The sequence below is a fragment of the Mustela erminea genome, chromosome 10 (assembly GCF_009829155.1).
Source record: "Mustela erminea isolate mMusErm1 chromosome 10, mMusErm1.Pri, whole genome shotgun sequence".
Lineage (NCBI taxonomy): Eukaryota > Metazoa > Chordata > Mammalia > Carnivora > Mustelidae > Mustela > Mustela erminea.
Genome location: NC_045623.1, coordinates 43,466,175 through 43,480,768, shown reverse-complemented (window position 1 = coordinate 43,480,768; position 14,594 = coordinate 43,466,175).

Genomic DNA, 14,594 nt, shown 5'->3' with positions numbered 1-14,594 from the left:
TCATTAAGTATTTATTAAATTGAACTAAAAACAATGTTGTAACTGCCATTGTTTTATTTGGCTTTGCTTTTTGTTTTTCAGTGCTCTGTGTGAGATGATCAAATGGATGACAGGAGGCGCAAGAAAGCTCTTTTCCATAAATAAAGTGATCCATAAGTAGGAGTGGTTATTAATAAATAAATTAAGCCATCATTTTTTAGACTACTAAGCATACATTAAGTACTGAAGAGACAAAGATTAATAAAGTCTTAATTTTAAAATAAATCAATTGTACAGAAGAGGAAGTACCAAAAAATTGTCTTTGAAATGGACAATTATCAAAAAACTGATTTAGAAATAGCAAATACGGTTTCTGTGGGGGTCCTTTCAGTGGAGCAGTGGATTGTTTACTGGACCCTCTGGGGGTTGTCTGATTCTATAAGGCTGAGCACCTTTGATTGTCTTTTACAATTTTTTAAAAGTTTTTATGCATTCACTTGAGAGAGAGAGAGCACACAGGAGCTGGGAGGAGCGTTAGGGGTGCAGAAGATGCAGAAAGAGAAGGAAAAGAGTAGACTCCCCACTGAGCAGTTTGTCTGATGCTAGATCCTAGGACCTGGAGATCCTGACCTGAGACAAAGGCAGATATTTAACCATGTGAACCATCCAGGCACCCCTAATTGTCTTTTATATTGACTAGGTTATTTTTACAACTTTATAAGGACAGAAGTTATGTTTTGGGTAACTGGTAACAATGTAAATGTTGCTTGTGCTTAGAAATGCAAATGAAGTTTGTCCAGTAGAGAATAAAAATCATTATAAGACATTTCATCTGAATGAATTTTAACTTTTTTTTGTTTCCTCACTAATTGATGAGCTAAATAAAATCTTTGGTAAGTGTTCATTTTAAGTTTGATGAGAGCCATGATTTCACCATCTTGAAAATTATACTTCCACAGAATGTAGAAATTGTCTCTTAAGTGTGTGCATTAAGCTCTGCATTGCCCTTTCATGCTAACTTACTAAATACTCAAAATAACTCTAGAGGGTGAGACTTCCTCTCGTGGAGTCCTTGCAGATTGACCTTAAAGAAAAAAAAGTCTTCAGTGACCCTTGTTAAGTAGCAGTATGGCAGACTATCCCCGACCAGGATATATCCAGATAGAGACCCCTGTGATGGTGTCTTGCAGTGGGAAGAGATTGGGCTTAACTCCAAATACAACAAGGCTAAGTGGGAATTTATAATTAAGAAACAGAGTGGTGGTAAGTGAATGGAATATTACTAAAAATATACATCATCAATAAGGGGGGTGGGTTTCTAGCCAACCTGACCGAACAGGATTCTTGCCAGAGGGAGGCCCCTGTAAGCAGATTATCACCTAGGGTATGGTGGAGAACCAGTTACCAGATAATCAGATATTATGACTGGTCAGATATTGGAGATGGCTGAACTGACTTAGCAGGATTTTTGCTAACATTGAACAATGCAGAAAAGAACATGGAAAAAACCAAAAGTCAGGGCTTACTTGAGAAGTGAGTCCAGAAAAGCCTAGAGTTTGATTAAAAAAAAAAAAAAAAAGAGTATCTGTAACTGATAAGAGCTCTGAGGTTTCAGGAGGAAAAGAGAAGTTAACAAATATCTGTGAAACAAAAAATAAGTTTTCTACAAGGGTTGAAGGAAACTCCAAGCAGTAAGTACCTGTTAGGGGTGAACTGGAATGTTTGGCTTATCAAGCTTATGCAGCGCTTGAAAATCTGTATCGTAATATTAATTTAAAATGCATTCTTATAAGCTACATTAAAATATGTTTATCATGTTATATCTGAAAATGAGATAAATTCATCATTTTATAAACTGGTACTACATCTTTTGGAAAATTAACAGTGAAGAAATTTTGTAACATGCTATTGCGTTGAATCTGCTCTGAACCTCATTATCGTAATACTTGAAAGTTTTTACTGCGAATCTCTATGAGATTAAAAATTACATTTTATAAAATATGCTTTTTTTTAAAAAAATTTCAACAACCAGTTAATAATTAAGCCAAACAACAACAAAGAAGCACTTCCTTGTTTGTTTTCAAAAGCAGCAATGCTAGTAAAATAAAATGAAGGATTAGGGAAACCTAAAAATGAAGTTTCTTAGAATTTTGACACATTATATGTGCCAAATATATGCACATTATATGTGCAAAAATAAATAAATAAATAAACAAATAAATAAATAAATAATCTCATTCTGTCCTGTATAGGATAGTAATCACAAACCATTATCTCACCTGATTTTACTCTTTATCCTGCCTCTCTTACCCCACTCTCAGATTATCTTCACATTATGGTCACAGCTGGAAGCAAACAGCTTTTTTACCCACCATTTAAAAACAGACACTGAAGTGTGTAAACCAACATGGGGGCTTAAGTGGGTTTAAATGAAACAAGATGGGATTGGGATTGGGAGGGAGACAAACCATAAGTGACTCTTAATCTCACAAAACAAACTGAGGGTTGCTGGGGGGAGGGGGTTTGGGAGAAGGGGGTGGGATTATGGACATTGGGGAGGGTATGTGCTTTGGTGAGTGCTGTGAAGTGTGTAACCTGGCGATTCACAGACCTGTACCCCTGGGGATAAAAATATATGTTTATAAAAAATAAAAAATTATATTAAAAAAAAAAAAAACAGACACTGAGCTATTGCAGGAAGAGTAAATACAATGGAGACAATAGGGGTAGGAGCTAGTATCCACACTCCACCCTTGAGAACTAAGATTAGTAGAAGCTAGGAACGAAAATATCTACATAGTCCCAGATTTGATGTTGCTTCATGAGTTGGCAAAGACTAATGATCACAGATATTTTTTCTACTATGGGTGACTCTAAGATTCTCCATTCTTAGGACATTTACTATGGGTCAGTACCTGAAGTTTAAAGTCAAATGGACCTAGGATTGACTTCTGCCTGGCTTTGTTTTTGACTAGCTATAGAGCAAGTTTTCTAACCTACTAGGTTCTCTTTCCTTAGCTGCAAAATTAATATAATATGTCCTTCATGAGTATATTGTGGAAGTTAGATTAAAAGAGGTATATATTACATTTTGCAGATGGTTGAGTTTTAATAATGATAGCCATTACAGACACAATATAAAAATCAGGTACAATCTCTGCCAGCAAGATTTCAGTGAATTGTAGTGATCAAATACTCTGTTTTGGTATGGTGTTTGGACCTCAGTAATTACAGCATCTAGTAAGAGAGAAAAAAAGTGTAAGTGAAACATGGGGTTTGAAGTTGGTAAGGAAAGGGAATACTGAAGACAGTGTTGAGCCAAACATAAAACTAAACTTGAACCAACAAGAACGTACATTCTAAAAAACTGGAATTTTATCTAGAGGAATACAGGGAGCCAATTAAGGGTTTAAATTAGAGAAAGTTTATGTTTGTCCCTTAAAATATCAATCTGGTGATGCAGTCCATTGAGCCACCAATCCTTAGTTTTGGCTCAAGTCAAAAATTCACAGTCTTGGGATCCAGCCAAACATCAGTTTCCATGCTCAATGCAGAGTCTGCTTAAGACTCTCTCTACCCAGGCACCTGGGTGGCTCAGTCATTAAGCGTCTGCCTTTGGCTCAGACTTGATCCCAGGATGCTGAAAAGGACCCCCTTTGGGGCTCCAGGCTCAGCAGGAAGCCAGCTTCTCCCTCTAACACTCCCCCTGCATGTATCGCTCTCTCTGTCTCTCTCTGTGTCAAATAAATAAGCAAAATCTTAAAAAGCAAAACAAAACAAAACAACAGCAGCAACAACAAAAAACCCCCTCTCTCTCCCTCTCCTCCTCCCCTGCTTTCTCTCTCTCTCGAATAAATAAATAAATCTTTTAAAAAATATTTATCAAATATATATACCAGTTTGTGCACAGAAGAGAAAGTAGAATCAGCAGCTGACTTCCTGGTAAGATAACCACCTGTTCCAGAGGCTGGTCTGGAAGTAAGACGGAAGATGACGGTAGTATATAGAGTGTTAAGTTGGGGAAATAAACATTTGGGGAACTTCTTAAATTGCACCCATTCCTGACTCTTTCTTTAAGTGTGAGGTTATAACACAGCCACCAGATGGTGATTACTACACAGATTCCGTCACGTTGTGCCAGCCCTCACCACACTTCCGAAGGTAGAATTTCGAATAATGATGTCAGTCACTATGCTTGCCCATTATCCCTTAGAGAGCAGGTTCACCTTGTCACGTTTGCTACGGCCAGAGGGCTCCCTCCATCCCCAGACACAGTCCATTGGTGCCTTCACTGACAGCTTGACCAGCAATGGCGACCCAGGTAGCGTAAGATAATTGGGAACATTTAGTTTCTTTCTCAGGAATTTAAAGTAAAAATATGAGTGAGTTTGTCGTTTACCAGTAGCCAGGTATGTTAAGAGATAAAAGAAAAGAAAAGAAAAGAAAAGAGAAGAGAAGAGAAGAAAAGAAAAAGAAAAGAAAGGAAAAGAAAATTAAAGAAAAAAGAAAGCAAGCAAGAAAGAAAGCAAGAAAGCAAGAAAGAAAGAAAGAAAGAGAAAAGCTAAATGCAATTAAGCCTCATACAGAACCAAAGAACTCACATTCAGGCCCCATACCCTGGTTCTACCATGTGTCAGATACTCACTAAAGCTCAGCTGTGTTCCAGTTCTTGTGGAGACCAAAGCATTGTTCAAATTTCCATGAGTACATCCTTCAAATAAAACTTCTATTAAATAAGGAATTAGATAAACTTTCGTGTGGAATAATTCAAACCCAGTCTTATCTAACCTCAAACTTTCACGTTTTCTCTTACAGCATGTTTCTTCTATCTGTAGATGAGATCCATGGTTCTAAATCATCTCATCAGCTTTACTATTTGCTGGTTTGATTTTCAGGATAATGTGCTCTTGAACAATCACACTGCAAATGGTTTATCTGTTTTGTCCTCATATTGAGTAAAGAAACTGTTTGAACAGTATGGTAACCAGGTAGATTGGATCAGTCTGCCAGAAACTCACACGGTCAATTAGTCAGATTCAGTTATAATTTCTAGTTACATATGACATAGCGCTCCTGAGTTCAACTTCTACCAAAGGGTTCTTACAAAAGTCAGAGGTATTTTAAGTTGCTCAGTCCTCATGAAAATAAAACTTCCACACATTAAAGTTACAGCAGTTACGAAATTAAGAAGGTCAGCGTGACCAGGTGCTTTGCCAGACCTGGCATTTTAGCTGTTTATTCCCTTGCTTAGCCTTTCAGCATTTCTGTTTTGTAAGAGTACTCCAAGAACAGCTTTTTTGTCCTTACTATAGCTATCCCTTAGAAATCAGCTCCATGGGGGATGGAATCAAAAAGAAATTTCTCTGCAGTGCAATTGGACAAATTGTTTCACGCAAAATTGAATGCTAAAAAGAACATCACTCCTTCTATTAAGTAGTGTGGAGATAGTGGAACATATTCAAAATACCGAAGGGACTATTTTACACTGATAATTTTTTACTGGTAATTAATATTTGTATGGGTGCTATTTTTACTGGTGTATCTCACTGACCTGCAGTCGAATTCCAGGGTACGAAGACACTGGCCAGAAAGAAAGAACGTAACACTGATTATTAATATTGTTTGTGTCCCCTTTGCACTAGGTAGATGAATACCAGCTCTCAATTTTCCCCCTCCTGTTCAGTGAAACAATGACCCCTACAACCTGAAAGAAAATTAGTAGCGTGCAGGAAAAACATTTTTTAATGATCTTGAAAAAAAGGTTAATTACCTTAACAACTAGATACTGTTCATTTCTTTCCAAAACCCCTTTTATATTCCCTTTGCCGCTGTACATTATTTGTCAGATATTTACATCTCAAATGATTCTTTTTTTTCCTTTCTAGAAGAACTGACCCTTTCTTGGTTCAGACTTTGGCTCAGCTTTCATTTATTTTACTGTACAAAATAAGAGCCATGATATTTGCGAAGTACATTGATGTTCTTCTCATATTTACCTTAAATCGGAAAATACATTTAAAGCTGTCCCCAGAAACGTATCCCCTCTCCTGTTTCACTTGATAGATGTGATATTCAATTGATACAAGCAATGTAATGTTTCTCAAGAAGCAGCATTTTGCTTCTCAATCCAGTTGTTTGTTGATCCCTAATGTGCTTTTAAAAAATCTTGATTGTAAAGGGATTTTTTTTATTATTATTATAGGAATCCCTAGTAGCAGTATTTTAAAGACAATGAAACTTTCAAGCTACATGTGTGTACCAGAGAAATGTACTCTAGGCACTTCACCAGTGAAGTGCTTTGAGCATCGGGTCCCTGTTTCCACAGTGCAAATCCAGCTTTTTAGCTATTAGCTGCCCAAAAGGGAACATGACTTTTGGCTTAGAATTCATTTTATCTCTATTTTCCCCTTCATTCTAAATTTTTGTTTCTTCTTGTCTCGAGGGCATTTTCGGCACAAATTCTTCTAACTAAACATCCATATGTTTCACTAGCTCAGGTTTGTAGACAAAGACTATTTCCACATAATATCAGAATGCATGATTTAAAGAGTGAGACTCTGTGGGTTGTATAATTCTGTGTTCTAAATAACACCCACTATCAAAAATTCTTTGGATTTGTAAAAATCTAGATGGATGGCATCATGCGGGCACAACCTCTGGGGAATTGACTGCAACTTTCTGTTTTAGCCTCATTTCTACCATCCATCAGTTACTCAATCAGTCATCAGCAGCAATAATCTTAAATATACATTGAACACAAATCAGATTATGATGCTGAATTAGGCATTAAAGATATATATTGCTGTGAGAATGAGTTTTGTTTTCTGGGAGCTTATAGTTGACTTGGGGATGCCAGATAAACCAATGAAAGCATAAAGATATATAAGATAACATATGCAGAACAGAAAATGCAGGCTATGTGAGCTCAGAAGGAGAGTTTGGAGAGATGATCCTCTGTGAGTCTGTCATATTTCTGTGCAAGCAGGGGCACGGAATTCCTTTGTTCCAGATTATCATTTTATGGATGTTTGTATATAGAACAGCCCAGAAAGCTGCAACAGTATGTCCCTCAGAGCAAAGAATAGGTTACTATGCTGCTGATTTGATAATTGATATTATAATGCTCCCCTCCGGATTCGATTAGGCAGACTTGCTTATAACCATTACAGAGGGTTGGGGTTTTCTTAGTTCAGGGTCCCTCAGTTTTGAAGCAAGACTACTGCATGCCAAGTCATCCAGCTGGGTCACTTCCTGTCATTCTATAGGATTTAAGCAAGAAGGGGACTGACAAGAGCATTCCTGGTCATGCTTAACTTTTAATTATCTGGATATTCGAATTTTATGGAAGCCCATATAACAAATAAAGAGGGAGATGGTGATTAGCTAATTGATCCTATGAGGTTGAACTTAACAGGGCACACCTATGTAAAAGAAAGGGGGATTTAAAAATTGGGGTAACTTGAAAAATATGCTTAATTCTTTTATTTCACTTGGATTCTATGAGTAAAACCCATGATGAACGATCCTTATTTTATTTATTATTTACTTATTTACTCAAAATTTCATCTAGGTAGTAATTTTTCATTGGAAAACTTATTGTAAATTAGATTATTTTTTACCATGCATTTATCCCCAATTAGATTTTTGGCTAGCAGTGTCAGATATTATCTTGTTTCGGCCAGAAATGTGTGTAGTACAGCTTTGAAATTATGGCAACCAGTACTGAAGAGAGATGCCTATTAAGAGATTTAATCATGGGAATGCTTATGTTCAATAAAAGTTATCAAAAAGCATTATCATAATGAGGAACTTCAGTGCTCCTCAAGTACAGCACCTTATGAATTATGCGGAGCTATTTTTGAACTACAATGCAACACTAAATTAGGTTCTTCTTTCGTAAAAAAAAAAAAATTAAAGCATAATCAGTTACAATTCTCTACTCGTTTCTAATTTCTACAATGCTGCCTTGATTTTGTAAACCTACAGAAATCATGTCTTTTTTAGACTCCTTCTTCCTGGTTTAATGTCACCTTACATCAGTTTCACTTTTTTCCCAGCTCTGGCTTATAAAACCAACTGGCATCGGTGATGATCCTTCACAGTGGAACCCAGCAAATGTTGTTGCCATTTCTCTCAATCTAGACTAGTCTTGCAAACATGCTGCCTCCATTTAGTGAAAATAAAACGGGTAAAACGGAAAAAGGAGATCATGCGTGTCTTAAAATAACAGCAGCCATATGACAGTTTCAGGCTTGTGTTTGGAGAATTTGCATATATCCCATTAAGTCTGCCTGAGCTCCACTTTCAAATGTTGATGCTGCCAGTCAATTTGCAGGGGTCAATAATATCTTTTTTTAAATGCAAGTTTTCTTATAATTGTACCTCAATAACTGACAAGTGGTTCTGCCAAAAAGACAAGAAAGACAAGTGTTTGTTGCAGGAAAACATCAATATATGGCATTTCATAGACAGGACTACTCTGGAAAGACTCAGCTATTTGGGACCATTAGCATCAAGTCAAGGTTTCAAATGATAAATTCAATTAGAGTGCAGTTGACTAAGTGATCTAAAATAGTGTGCATTAGGAGCAATGTACGAGCACGGAGTTCATTAAATGGCAGTATCAATGCGATCACCTTTTAGTAACACAATCAATTTGCTGGTCTTTGAATAGTAGTGGTGGTCAGACTAAATTAAATTTAATGTACATTGACCGAGTGATTTACAGTATCTAGATTTACAGTATCTCAGAATAAAGGAAGATGTCTTTCAAGTATTCCTACTGCAAAGAGATCTAAAATGAACTAAGTAAGGTGCAGAAACTTGCCTTTTGTTTGCCTCCAAGTTTTACAATAGTTCTTTTCCTGAAGTCTGCAAAAAATGTCAAACTAATCGGAATCCTGTGAACTCCATGGATAGTACAGGCTTGAGTGCTGCATTGGCAAATTGGTATTCCATTTACATTCCCATCAAAGCCTTTAAGGTTTATATTGCTGAATTCCTACTGACAGGTGCTATGCAAGCAGCACTATTAAGATATGCTGGAAATAGTCATTGTAGCTTAATAAGGAAACCATGAAGATTCAAGGATAGGACAAGCAAAGTCACTTTAAATTTATTACAAGAGCACTGGAATTCTTCATTTTTCACCTCTTACAATATACACAAATAAAATAATAATGGTAAAGATCCTTTCTGAATGGTGGTCACATATGTCATATTCAGATATATTTTTTAATAATGTATATGTATATATATATGTGTGTGTGTGTGTGTGTGTGTGTGTGTGTGTTTCTTTTTCCCTCCCAAGAGCTGTTGCCTATTAACAAAAGATATGTCAATATCCATCATATCCATGTCCGTATTTCATACCTGCACTCAAGGTATCTGGCTCCTTGATGATTCGGGGTTGGGAGGAGAATTTAGAGAATCAGTGAAAATCTGTTGGAAATGTTTATGCTCCATGTTATCTTTAGAATAAATCAGCTTCCTGTACTTTGCCAGCAATTGGTACAATTCAGAGTTAGAACAGATTAGATACCAGAAGTTCTAAACAATAATAAATAAAATAGTTACTACCACATAAAATACCTTCTTGAAATTGATAGTATTTTTTTAAAAAGCTCAGAGGTTTTATGTACATTCTTTAAAGCGCTCTTTAACTTCAGTTTGCGCGGGAATTGACTGCTATTCTGTTAGACTGGGCTAGGGGGTGCTATAACCTTACAGCTGAATAAAACCTGGCTGCCAGAACTGAAAAGATGTTTTATCAGCCTCTTGGCAGAAGACGTAAGATGTGTGCATACATAGGTTTCCATCCACTTTCATAAGGTTCCCCAAAGAAGAAATTTTAGCAAGACTGTTTGAAATTCTTGATTTTTACATGAAATATGTTGATGCTTCAAATCATTTCAAAATTTAAAATATGTGTATTTCCTATTAGGAAAACTATTGAGGTTATTTTTCCTTCAATGATTCTTTATATTTTTCTACAAATTTTAAGATGAGTTCTAAAGAATAATTGAAGTTCTGGGAATGTAAGTATACCAACTAAGAATTTTCTCATGTGATTTTAAAAAATAATTATTTCATTTTGTCAACCTAAAAATTTTGCATTTTAGAGAGAGCAGAAGCCAATTCCATTATTTACTTTTCTAATTTTCTCACACGTTAGGAAATTAAAGTATTTTTGGTAAAGATTAAGGTTTTGTTAAGTTAGAAACCCCTGCAATTAATATTGAATCACTATCATTCTTCTTTGATCTCTCCAGAAGCATTGGCAGCATTTAGGTATTTTGATATTTTGATTGTAATACCTATTTAAATGGTACTTTCCCTAGCCTGATGGCGAAAAAGCAATGGTCAAGAGAAGTCTGTATGGCAAAATCTCTCTATATAATGTATGGTAAGACTCGGATTTAGAGTTCACTGAGAAAGTTGGGATGCTTTCTTTTTGGGGTATATTTGAAATTTCTTGTTAGGCAATTTTTAAGGGAATTTTAAGAAATGCAACCATCTACTTGTTTGAATCTTCTTCATCCTCTAACTTTTAAAGACAATCTCCTGACTCAAAAGATTGGTGAAGAATAAAGAATTTTTGAACTTGGTTTGAATTAATATTAGAAAAACATACTAAACTCCAATGCCCAGCACTGTGACAGACCTGAAGAATATGTAAAGATGGAGTGAGCGAAAGCCAGTTCTAATCCATGGGATGCTCACTCTAGTCTTTCCCTCATACTGAAGATGGAATATGAGCCCCAAATAGGTTTAATTTCATAAACCTAGAAAAAAAGCATCCTTCCAGTTACTTTACTTGGTTTATAGGTAAGTTAAATACCCTACGCCTATTTCATATGTAGGAAAGATGAGGACTGACTCTTACTTGAAAAAGGATATTGAGTCCTTCTGAGAGGAATGCTGTTTAGTACTTAATCAGTTGTTTTCAGTTATGGGATTGCTTCCTTCAGGCCCAGGATTTGGTGAGGAGGGGAAGTAGTTCTTTAGTTAACTCATTTAGCAAATAATGAACTAGCTAAAGTTAAAGAGAACTTTGGCCTGTCACTGGATATCAGCTATGAAGGTGGGCTGGTCTCCATTATAGTAGAGCCCACATTTTGGGAAAAGAAAAATTATGGAGAACATTTACAATGTCTTTTAGTAAGTAAAACAGGCTAAGTAGATAGTGTTAAGATACTTCAAAGAAGAATGACCTAACCTATATTCCTGAACTTGAAGGCCACACCATTAAGAAAAAGAGATTAAAAACTGGAGTTAAGGTGGTACCACCTGAAGTTAACACCAATTCCTGACTCACAAGTCCCACTAGGTTACAGGTTCCTCAGGAACTCTTAGTACTAAATAGATCTGTGTGGACAGACCAACTATAGGTAGGGGTCTTTACCTAAACATTCTTTTTTGCTCATGATTCTCAAAACCATTGGCATAAAAGGGTTCAATAAACATTTTCAACCAGTTCTTTGTAACCGAAATAATTATGTGAAATGCTATTTTTTGTCATACAATTAAAACAGGCATTTGAAAGAAAATCTCAAATATATAAAATCCTTTCATGTTCAAGTCGCATTAAAATTTGGCTTTTCCTAATCACAAAGGCCCTTTTTTAAAATGTCTAGCTATTTGCGAATGGTGTTTGTGAATGGGTATGTGTATTTACTGAACTGCGTGCGAGAAAGTGATTTAAGAGGTCGCAAGGGTGCCCTGTCTCCGGTTCTGTTTTGCAACTATTCAGTCCTTGCCAGTCAAAATGTGATGGATGACTTTAGGACTTGAACTCTGACCCTCACTGGGAGACATGTTCCTTGTCAGAAGTATCTCAAAGGATTCTCATTATCCTTTCATTTAAAAGACTCTTGAAATTACTTATAATTTTTGCCTTAGGTAATGAAAACTTCCTTTTCAGCTTATAAAAAGTTGAGAGTAAAACGATGCGTTATTTCAAATAGCCTCTCATGGCATAAAATGACTAAATGATTTAGGTAATATTAATGTTATGGCAAGAAAATACTAATTGCCACCCAATTATCAAAATAATTTACAAAATTTGCTTAATGGATATAATTTATTAGCACTGAACAAGACTTGGAGAAGATTTAAAGCAAATTGTGATAGGAAAAAAAATTGCTGTTATTTTTCATGCCGAATTTTTTTTCAAATTTTTTATTTTTTATAAACATATATTTTTATCCCCAGGGGTACAGGTCTGTGAATTGCCAGGTTTACACATTTCACAGCACTCACCATAGCACATAATGTCCAAAACCCCACCCTCCTCTCCCAACCCCCTTCCCCCCAGCAACCCTCAGTTTGTTTTGTGAAATAAAGAGTCACTTATGGTTTGTCTCCCTCCCAATCCCATCTTGTTTCATTTATTCTTCTCCTACCCCCGTAGCCCCCCATGTTGCATCACCACTTCCTCATATCAGGGAGATCATATGATAGTTGTGTTTCTCCAACTGACTTATTGCGCTAAGCATGATACCAGAGTTCCATCCATGTCATCGCAAATGGCAAGATTTCATTTCTTTTGATGGCTGCGTAGTATTCCATTGTGTATATATACCACCTCTTCTTGATCCATTCATCTGTTGATGGACATCTAGGTTCTTTCCATAGTTTGGCTATTGTAGACATTGCTGCTATAAACATTCGGGTGCATGTGCCCCTTTGGATCACTACGTTTGTATCTTTAGGGTAGATACCCAGTAGTGCAATTGCTGGGTCATAGGGTAGTTCTATTTTCAACATTTTGAGGAACCTCCATGCTGTTTTCCAGAGCGGTTGCACCAGCTTGCATTCCCACGAGCAGTGTAGGAGGGTTCCCCTTTCTCCGCATCCTCGCCAGCATCTGTCATTTCCTGACTTGTTAATTTTAGCCATTCTGACTGGTGTGAGGTGATATCTCATTGTGGTTTTGATTTGTATTTCCCTGATGCCGAGTGATGTGGAGCACTTTTTCATGTGTCTCTTGGCCATCTGGATGTCTTTCATGCTGAATTTTTTAAGAGCATATGCAAATACTACGTTTAATGCATAAATCCCTTGAAAAAAATTAAACACGTACACAAATACAAGCTCAGTCAGCATTAGCATGTAATTAACTGATTCCTCAAAAATAACTGGGTGTTTGGTTATTTCAGTCCTATGTCAATGCTGCCATTTGCTGAATTTTATTATAGTAGAATGAAATAAGCCTGGATAATGAAATCTGAAACCCCAGTACAACTTAGAGCCCCCCCAAAGATTCATCCAAGATAGTTACCAGAACCTCAGGTATGCCTAATATGTTTAATCAATAGGAAAATTAGCAAAGTTCAGAGAAAACTATGTTAAAAACATATTGTGAAACAATTCATATGCTGAATCTACCTCAAGCAAGGTTATTCTTTCCCAAAGTTGTGTGGGTTGGCTAACTCTAAAATTAATATCTTTATGTAAAACCATGACATGACATGATGAATTTGAAGAGCAAAATCAGCATTGTTTCTTATTTCTTGGACTCTCAGATATCATAATGTTTTAATACCATGTCTGGGTGACCTTATTATGACAGATTTATTTGCCTTATAAATTGCTTTTAAATATAAATATGAGCCATTTGGGAAGAGAGTTATTCTTTTTCAAATAAAATAAAAAAAAAACTCTACCTATAAGAAAAAGCTTGCAGTTGAAATGAAAGCTGTATTTAAATATTCAACATTCAACAAAAGACAGGACTAAGTTAAGTCTCTCTATAATGAGAAAACATGGGATTCTACCAAAAAATTATTCATGAAGAATGGGAAGGTTAAGAGAGGAGAAATGTGTAAATCTTACAAATTAAACTCAGGAACACAATTCAAGAAAGGATCGGAGCCATAGGGTACCTGTTTCCATATATCTTGCATTAAGTGCATATCGTAATTTAAACATGCTTTCTTCAAGTGGTTTCACTCAATATCTCATTTCCAAATAATAGCCAAAATGAAAGATACCATTTTATCATCCTGATGTTTGTTGGTACTTCTTTGTAGATTTATCTACACCCCTTTCACTCCTCTTAGCACGGAGTCATAACTTCCTCTATTGTCTTTGATGCTAATGAAATGTTTCTGAATAGTCAATAGTACCGTGTCATTAATATCTTACCGACAGCATTGCTGGGAACACAGCTCTAGGTGGAGCCATCCTGGGTCCATCAAAATGTCTGAGAACAGTGTTCCTTGGAGGTGTGAATTCAGAGTGTTCATGGTCCCGTGGCGCACTCTGATGAATACAGTAGATGACAATGCATGGCTTCTAACCATTGCTAGATGAAGGCTGACTCAATGAGTATAACTGCTGGAGAGGAATCCCATTTTCCCTGTCTTGAGCTCTTCTTCTTGACTGTAACTTACACTAATGTCTTCCTAACATTTTATGTTTGGTAAGTTTCATAGTATTAATAAAACCATGACCTCCATACATATTTATTGACCAGGTTCTAGGTGAGAGGTCTTCTTCCAGGTGCTAATTGGTTGGCAGATAACTCTTGTATTGTCTCACACCCAATAGTTCACTCCTCATGATTACCCAATTTTGATCCTGCCAATTGTACTTGGAAAATGGCAAGATAA